At 44.2% G+C, this 8623-nt stretch overlaps 1 pseudogene; it reads left to right on the top strand.

The window, feature by feature from the left end:
* Positions 1-8296: 8296 nt before the first annotated feature.
* LOC136646268 (5S ribosomal RNA) lies at positions 8297-8410 on the top strand (annotated as a pseudogene).
* The last annotated feature ends 213 nt before the right edge of the window (positions 8411-8623 follow it).

The raw sequence follows: 8623 nt of genomic DNA, 5'->3' as shown, positions 1-8623 counted from the left end.
TGCTGTCCTATACACACTTTCTTTGGAGTAAGCCCCAGTGAATTCAGTGATACTTCTGGGTAGACATGTGTAGGAGTGTGCTGTTTCAGGATCATTCTGCTGCTCATTTAATGACTCCTGGCAGGAGTTTATCACAATGGATATGTAACTACTAAAGAGGGTGGTATTCCCTGGGGCAAGAGAACATATTCTGAATATCTGATTAACTGTTATTGAAAGTCTGTTCTACTTAGAAATCTTTTCAGAACAAAATCTCATAAAATAAAATCGTTTTGATTCTAGGTATACGAAGGCATCCAACTGTCCTGTCTGATTGATGAAGACCAAATAAAATCCAGTTCACCAATCATGCGTGGAGGCTCCTTAGGGCTCAGTAAACCTCCACTGTTTGCTGCTTGCCAGAGACCAAGGAATTTCAAGCACCTGCTAGACCCTCATTTATGACTCACGATGAACTTCATTTGACTGGTGGGTGACAAATTACGGAGGCTTGGGTGAGAGGGATATAAAGTGGGCCACCTGATTAAAATGTGGAGAGTGATCCTGAAGCACAAAAAAGGGTATTCGGAGCAAGAGCAACCAATGTAATAATTATAACAATAATAACTGCTCACTTCAACTGTCCTTGGATTGACTGGAAAAATGTTGACGGACATCAGAACGAAAAGAGATGCTTCTAGCTGCGAGACTTATGCGTGTCTTGGAGCAATGAATTCTACAGCTGACGAAAGGAAAGAGGACTCTTGACTTAATGTCAAATGAGTGCATGCATGGGGTAAATTGTCAGGTCACAGCAAAAATGACCACAGCAGCGTTAAGTACAATGTGTAGGTGGATGGGAAACTGCCGCAGTGGGTATATTGTTCAGAAATGAGCAGTACAAGTTAAGAGGGTAAAATGAAGACCAACAGAATAAAGGAGGCTATATGTGACATCCACAGTATGCATTACTACAAAGGTAGTAAAGCAGCGCAAGCAACCGGTGCACCAGTGGGAAGGCTGAAACACTCCCGTATGCCAGTGGATTGATGGGGACCCACCAGTTGAGGTAAGACCAGTGCAGGGGGTGGGGGAGAGAGGGGAGGGGGAATAGGGGGTGAAGGTGGAAGGGGGCGGGGAGGTGAACAGATTGAGTCCTGGAGGGGATCAGGTTTGGAGGTGCACATTGAATCCCAGTCCCCTTCCAGGGCCTGATCTGCCTGCACAGATCAACACAGCTTTGCATCATTGATATCGCTGGTGCAGGTCCAGGTTGACTCAGTGCAGCTGTTGGGGCTTACCTTGAGGCATGGGGACAAATGTCCCCTTACCCCAAGGAGATTTCCAGGAGCCAAAAATTCCCCACAAGATCCAGTGGAAGCCACACGGGCGCCACTGCATCCCAGCATAGTGATTTAGGTAGGATTGGGCTGTAAAAATATTTATATGCTATTTTTCAATTAGAAGTTTGCAACAAGGTTTTCATAGCTGAACAAACGAAGAAATGGTTCCAGTAATCCAGTGGAGTGGGAGGGGAGGGAATTGGAGGGTGAGAACATCATTTAACTCATTTTATTTTACTGCATGTTCCCAGGAGTGAGGAACCGGGGAGGCATTTCCAGTAACTTCCTATTTCTACCCTATAATTAGCAGTCCAGAAGACACTTGAAGAACAAATCGTTCAAGATATGAGCCATAATCCAAGTCAGTCAAGTGCACTTACCTCCTTTCCTTTGGGCGTAGATGGGTCGTCTGCGTTGGGTTGTCACCATGAAAAGTAGTAACAAACATCACATTAAGAACATAAGTGCAGCACCAATTGGGAAAATCAGTGAGGCTGTTTGATGATAAAATGCAGACAGGGGCAGTCACAAAGTGAAATTGCACAGGCACCAAGTAAATTGTTCTGCATTCACTTTCTCAGTTGCCTCCCTTTCATCTGATCTGTAGTGATGTGTGAACCCTCATTCCACTCAGGCTGGGTTTAGCCAATTAATTACAAGCTGCCTCCATACCTGCTAGGAGAGGGGGGGAAGCTTTTTATTTTGTTTGTTTTGAGTGTTCTCCCCATATCTGCTCAAGCAACACCTTTACAGGATCTGATAATGCTACAGTGTTCAGGGCTCATTCACTTGCTCATCTTCCAAAGCGTTATGTGCTGTCATCCGTCAACAGTGCCCTTCTGCTGTCTCCATAGGACAAACTGGTTGGTCTCTATGCAAAGGAATAAATGGATACAGACTGGAAATAAGAAATGGCAATAGCCAGAAACTAGTTGGGGAATACTTCAGTCTCTGAATTCAGCCTGCTGCAGATTTCAAAGTGATAGTCCTTCAATAGAAAAACTCCAGAAGAAGATTATGAAGATCAAGAAAAAGTGGAATTAGAACCTATAACCAACTTGGCACCCTCATTTGAGGGAGTTTGTAGAATTGGTTTGTATCGTTTTGATGCACACCCCTTCTTTCAGTGTTACTGGGAACTTCAGTGCAAGGGTAGGCAGGCAGCAGATTGCTTAATCATCAGTCATAATGAGTCCCAGTGTCATGATCTCTGATTGGCTGTGGGAACACGGAGGTAGTGTCAGCTGTTCCAGCAGAATGGCAGTGACAGTCAGTAGCTCTGTTCCCAAATGGGCACTTATTCTGGCAGCCCACCTTCTCCTCATTTCCTCCTGTGGAATTAGAGCTAAGATCCGGTAAGTGGGGGTACATTTCTGGTAGAAGTGGGGTACGCAGGGGTAAATGCTAGATAAACGCTGTGCAGCACGCCCTGCAGCAATGCAAGTGAGCTTGGTAATTCAGTGTTTTGTCGGCTGACCACATTTTGTAGGGTCACCCATGTTCATAACTTCTATGGAGTGTTCATATTTCAGGAGCAATATCTAGAATAAATTTTCTACAGCATTTATGTGTACTTCTACTGTGGGAAGAATTAAGTATCCACCCAAACCAACATCAATCAACCTTTTGTACAGTTTTAGCTAACTGACTGACTGACTAAATAAATAAATAAATAAATGCTTTGGGGATAGCAAGGAGCAACATAGAAATTCTGCCCCCCCCCAAAGAAAAATCCTAATCTATTAAGGGTAGAAGACATAGAATTATTTTGTTTGTCATGCCCACTCTAAAAACTCTAATAGCTGGGTAGGAAACTACGGGGCTACAATTATCATTAGGCATGAAAGACCAGTTTGCCAACTCCATATTTAATAAATAAAATTACTGATGTTGCCAAGCCTTGTAATTATATAGTTTGTAGTAAGTACGCTCATAATACATGCCTTGATTCTGAACTGTGAACTTTCCTTCTCCTCCACATTTCTCTAGTTCAATTGGAAAAAAGTTGTGAAAGGAATGGATTGCTCTTCCCTCCAACAGCCTCCAACTTACCCAGCTGAGGCTCTTGCTGTGGCTGCAGTTGCAGCAGGAAATGAGAAGCCAGTTTCTGTTCCTCACTCTCAAACTCCCTCCCCTGTTTCTAGGAAAACTACATTTTCCATGGAGGGAGGGAGGAAAGAAGTGGAAAACTACACTTCCCAAAGGGCCAGGTGCTTGGCATAAAACCATAATAGCTTTTCAAGCACCAGTGAAGGTGGAAGGAGGGTAAAGAGAAACACCAGGTTAGAGGGTTGTGAGTCCCATCAAGGAGGCTGGGAACTCAGGAGCAGCAGCTATGAATATAACTAAAACTCTCAGTGGGACAGAACTGCCCCAAAGCATTTCCCAATGTCACTCACAGCTATTGGCCCCAGTCTGAACTGAATGCCAGATATATGGGTCATGTATCTTTAAATAAAATGATGCAATTAATTCTCCTGGATGTGGAATGAGACCCTTTGATGATGGGGAAACAAAAGTGTTGCTCACTTGGAGGATAGCGCATGGAAAGCCACAATGGTGATACAGAAAGGACAGAAATAGTGTTCAAATTGCCACCACTGAAAACATTTTTAGGTGAAGTTGGTGGTTCCTGCTAAAGAAATATCTGAGTAAGGTAGAGGGAAGCAAAAGAAGGGATCTAATAAATAAATGTTCTCAGTGGGGTTCAACCCACCCCTAGTTCTTGAAACTCTGAGAAAAATGCATGCAGTGCAGGCATCCTTGCTGAATTAATTTTTTTTAACTTTTATTTTGAAGACTGTATTTCAAATGGCTGTTTGCTGATTGTGTGGTTAATCTGCCTCTCTTATGTTTGTAATACCTGAATGCTCTGCTGTGTTGTGTGGCTTTATTCCGTAATTTTTACACCTGTTATATGTTGGCCATTTTGAGTCCAGGAGAAAACACTTCATAAATAAACAGGTTAACTGCCTATAAATGCTGGCGTAAAACGTGTTCCTACCACCTTCCAATGTATGTGCAGTTGAATTGATTCTGCTCCTGCTCTTCCTTTTAGTTTAGGTGAATTGTCTGGATTTCTAGGGAGGTGAATATAGCGGAAGTGTTTGTTCATGCCTGGAGGATGAAGCCAGAGAATAATTGTAAATAATCCCTGTTTCCCAACATTTTCCATGAATAGAAAAGAGGCAATTGTTTGCATAAGCTGAATAAAAGCCCCAGGAAGCTTTTTACCAGTCCCAAATGGTCTCAAAATGGTCAATTATCACCTGTAGGCTTTAAACACTTAAATTGTCATCCTGAGGCTTTGCATATTGATTCTTCATTGCTGTTAAATCCTTACTCATTGAGCGAAAGAAATCATTTGTGCTCCTCCAACAAAAATTCTTTAGGCTCTCTCTCTCTCTCTCTCTCACACACACACACACACTACTGTGATGCTTTCTGTGTCAGGCACCTAATCCATTTTAACACATTAGTGCCTTTTAATCTGAGGCTCCTGGCAATATCTGCTGGAAAAGGGGGAAAAGTAACTTCAGATGAAGAAGCATTATTGTCAGTCCAATCCTAGGCATCTTTACTCAGAAGTAGGTCATGGATGCTATGAATATGTGAATATGTAGTGAACGACTCAATCAAGTCCTGGGCAGTCCAGTCCTAACCTGACCTGGGATAGGAAGGGCCTATGCTGTATCCAGTGCAAGGTAGTGCCAACTGGAGTGCAACTCAGAATAAAGGGATATTTTTCCCCTTACCTATGTCATGCTCCAGCCACCTCTATGGGGTTACTCAGAACTGCGCCAGCGAATTTGCCCACACCAGGGAGTGGGGGGTAGGATTCAGCCTGCGCTGCCGCAGCCAATCCCACTCCCTTCCCAGACTCAATCTACCTCCCAAACTATTCTCCTCCTGCTTAAAAATGCCCCTCCCACCTCCGTTTCACCCTCCAGCCACCCTCTCCTGCCCCCTCCGCCTTCCTGCCTTGGCTGGTGCGAACTCACCATATCCAGAGCTGCATCCAGCATGGGGAGGTTGGTGCATGCCCTTGTGCTGGTTCACCCGACTTGAGAGTAGTTGTGTATGGCGTGTTCATGACACTCCTGGGTCAGCACAGGGGGCTTGTGCTGGCCCAGCACAACTCCAGGTTTGCGCTCTTATTTCCTCTCACTGTTCAAACAATTTGACCAATGGAATTTCAACTTTCTTTTAAGTGCCCTGCTGGTGGCTCAGAGTTTGGAATCATATATGCCGAATCCATCTGTATGCATAATTCCCCATCCAGGTAGGGACAAATACTCAGAAAGCTGCGTCCATGGGTGTGCAATCCTTAGATGGATTGGGGAATAAGTCTAAAAGCAAACTATATTTTTGCAAAATATCCTCCTCCAGGTATTTTTATGCCACCTGCAGTAACTCTTGCCCAAATGCTTCTTTTTCATTGCATCCCACATTTCTAATGATATATAACCAAGCACTTTTGTCAACTGTTCAGCTCATAGATATTCTTTGCTACGGGCCATTTGGTCTTGTGTCCACAGTGACAGCATTCACACTTGACAATGTATCTGCAATTATTGGGTGACATTCTTATTTGTAGAAGTGCCAGGTTCCTGCTTTTTTACTGTACTTTCAGAAGTAATTGTACTCAGCTTTGGCATGCCTTTACATGCTTTTTGCCATCAACAGTGAACCTGAGCTAGGAACTGATGGCCATAGTTTAAAGTTTGCTAGGAAAGTTTCCTGGACCCTCACCATTTGCTGCAATTTCTTTCCTCTTTGTTTTTGGCCAGCTTTTCTCAGCAGCCATAACGACCTGCGGTGGGGCCAGGGGTACTTGCCAAGTGCCTGCACCTGTGGGCCAATCCTCCCGGGCTGATCCTGAACCCAAAATAGCAGCGACAGCATCGTTGGGGTATAGGATTCACATGATAATGTTGCAAATTATGAACTGACTTCTTGCAGTCTTCTCAAGTGAAGCTGCCTAAGGCTGCAATCCTAAAGGCACGGAATAGTGAGTAAGCCTCTTTGAATATAGTGGAATTTACTTCTGAGTAAACATGCTTAGCACTGCACTGTTATATTGTCAAATCTTTGATCCATCTAGCTCATTATTGACGGCAGTAGCTCTCTAGAGGTTGGAAGGGTTCTTACCCAGCCCTACCTACAAAGGTGACAGATCAAAGCCAGGACATTCTACATACAAAACATGTGCTTTATCATTGAGCTACAGCCCATCCCATAGACGTATAGCAGCTGGTAGGTATTACTTTACCTTGTCCCAGCAGTGCCCTCACGATGATGACTGCCTCTGGCTCTCCAGTATAACAACAAATATCAGATCATATGACATGGTCACACAGTGACTTTCTCCGCTCTTAAATCCACAGCAATGTCAGGAGCTTGTGGGGTGAATGAAGATGATAGCTCACTGAGGGCCCATTCCTATGGGCCTCTGCACCAGCGTACACTCATACCACTTGCATTGGGTGTCACAAATGTGCCATAAAGCACATTTGCAGCACCCTTGGACTAAGCAGCACCAGTGAGGAAGCCTGTGCCACCCTCCAGCGCCACAGAGTAAGCCCCACCACCACCAAGGGTGGCGTGGCTCCAAGGGGGCATGGGGAGGGTGGCAGGAGTGTGTGGGGGAGGTGTTCCTGGGCAGGGGAGGGTGCTCCACTGTCACAGCTGCATCAGTACTGGAACATTGTGTAGTGTTGGGCCCTAAGTCCACAACATATGTGCTGTTTAGGTCCTGGGGTCTGTACATAAGTTGAAATGTAACTGAAACATCTGGCTCTTGCTGGGCCAACACTATCATGCGTATAGAAAAACACCTTCAAAAGATGTACTTAGCTTGCGCAAATGTGTTGATGTAGCTGTCCATAACTTGGGGAGCCAGTGTACCATGTCATGTGCTTGTGATGCATGTTATGCGGGAGAAGTGCCATTTCATCATGAGGAAGATACTGGGATGCAGATAAAATAGCATTTAGGCTGGCCTGGCTCCATGTCTTGGTAACATTTCAACATGTGTTTGGCAGTCCCAGCAAACACAAGTCTGAAGTGTGTTTTTTCTGGGTGCGCAATGGTGGGGTGGTGAAATGTCTACCAAACCTATTTATAAAGACATGTTGCCATGTGATACTTCGGTACAGAAAGTTATAGTCTGTTAAGGAAAAACAGTGATGACTCCATCTTCTTATGTGTCTGAAACCTCAACTTTTACTGATCATTTCTGGAGTATTGAATTATTTCTGAGCTTCTTTCTTGGAGACAGAAGTATTGATACATTTTAATATTTCTCCGCCTCCGACAGTTATGCATTTCATTTTTCTTTGAGCATTTTCAAAGGAGGATGTACAAGGGGCTTGTAAAAAATTCATACCGCTGAATGTGGCTTCACACTTTAATGTCACGACTGAATTATGTGGAATTATATGTCTACCCTTCTACAATGATGCATTATGAATATAAGGTCAAGAACTTGGGAACGATGCTTTCTTGGAGAAGATCTCACAGCCAGCTCTTGATGGATCCTGCTGAGAAATGCTAACTTAGGTAAAGCTTATGGAAATAGCAGCTCTCTATGAAGAATGAAGAAACAGAAACTGGTGCTTGAAAGCAAACATTGAAAAGAATGGCGCAGATGATACAATTCAAGCTACCTGCCTCTTCACGCAATTAGGTAGAAGGGTCAGGGTGTGCCAAGGGTACATGCTTGTGTACATCCTTCACCACACAGAGGAAATAGCTCACACGGTATTTTCCAAACTGGCCCATAGTTGCACTGAAGTTCAAAGTCCTGTTCTTGAATATATTTCCATCTTAAAATTCAGTGTGATTATTTTATTTTGTGTACCTCATAATAACTATAGAAATATATTGAAGATGGGTCTTGCAGACAGCATTTGGGGTCCAGTCCAACTATCTGCTACGTCTTCCCCCTCCTCCCCCACAGAACTTGGTAGAAGGAATACTGTTACCCTGCACATGCCCGATCTTGTCTGATCTCGGAAGCTAAGCAGGGTCAGGCCTGGTTAGTACTTGGATGGGAGACCGCCTGGGAATACCGGGTGCTGTAGGCTTATTCCATAGTCTTTCGAGACTGAAGGTTGCCAACCACAATATGGTTGGGGCTTATGGGAGCTTATGGGAGGGGCTGGAGAAGACAGAGCAGATAACGATCAGATGCCTCAGATATGCAGCAGCTCTGTGGATCCTAACTGTACGTATTCCAAAGAAACTGCTATGTACAGTCTGGAACATGGTAAAACTGAGAGAGGAAATGGATGACAACA

The sequence above is a fragment of the Tiliqua scincoides genome, chromosome 3 (assembly GCF_035046505.1).
Source record: "Tiliqua scincoides isolate rTilSci1 chromosome 3, rTilSci1.hap2, whole genome shotgun sequence".
Lineage (NCBI taxonomy): Eukaryota > Metazoa > Chordata > Lepidosauria > Squamata > Scincidae > Tiliqua > Tiliqua scincoides.
This window is presented reverse-complemented; position numbering and strand designations above follow the sequence as displayed.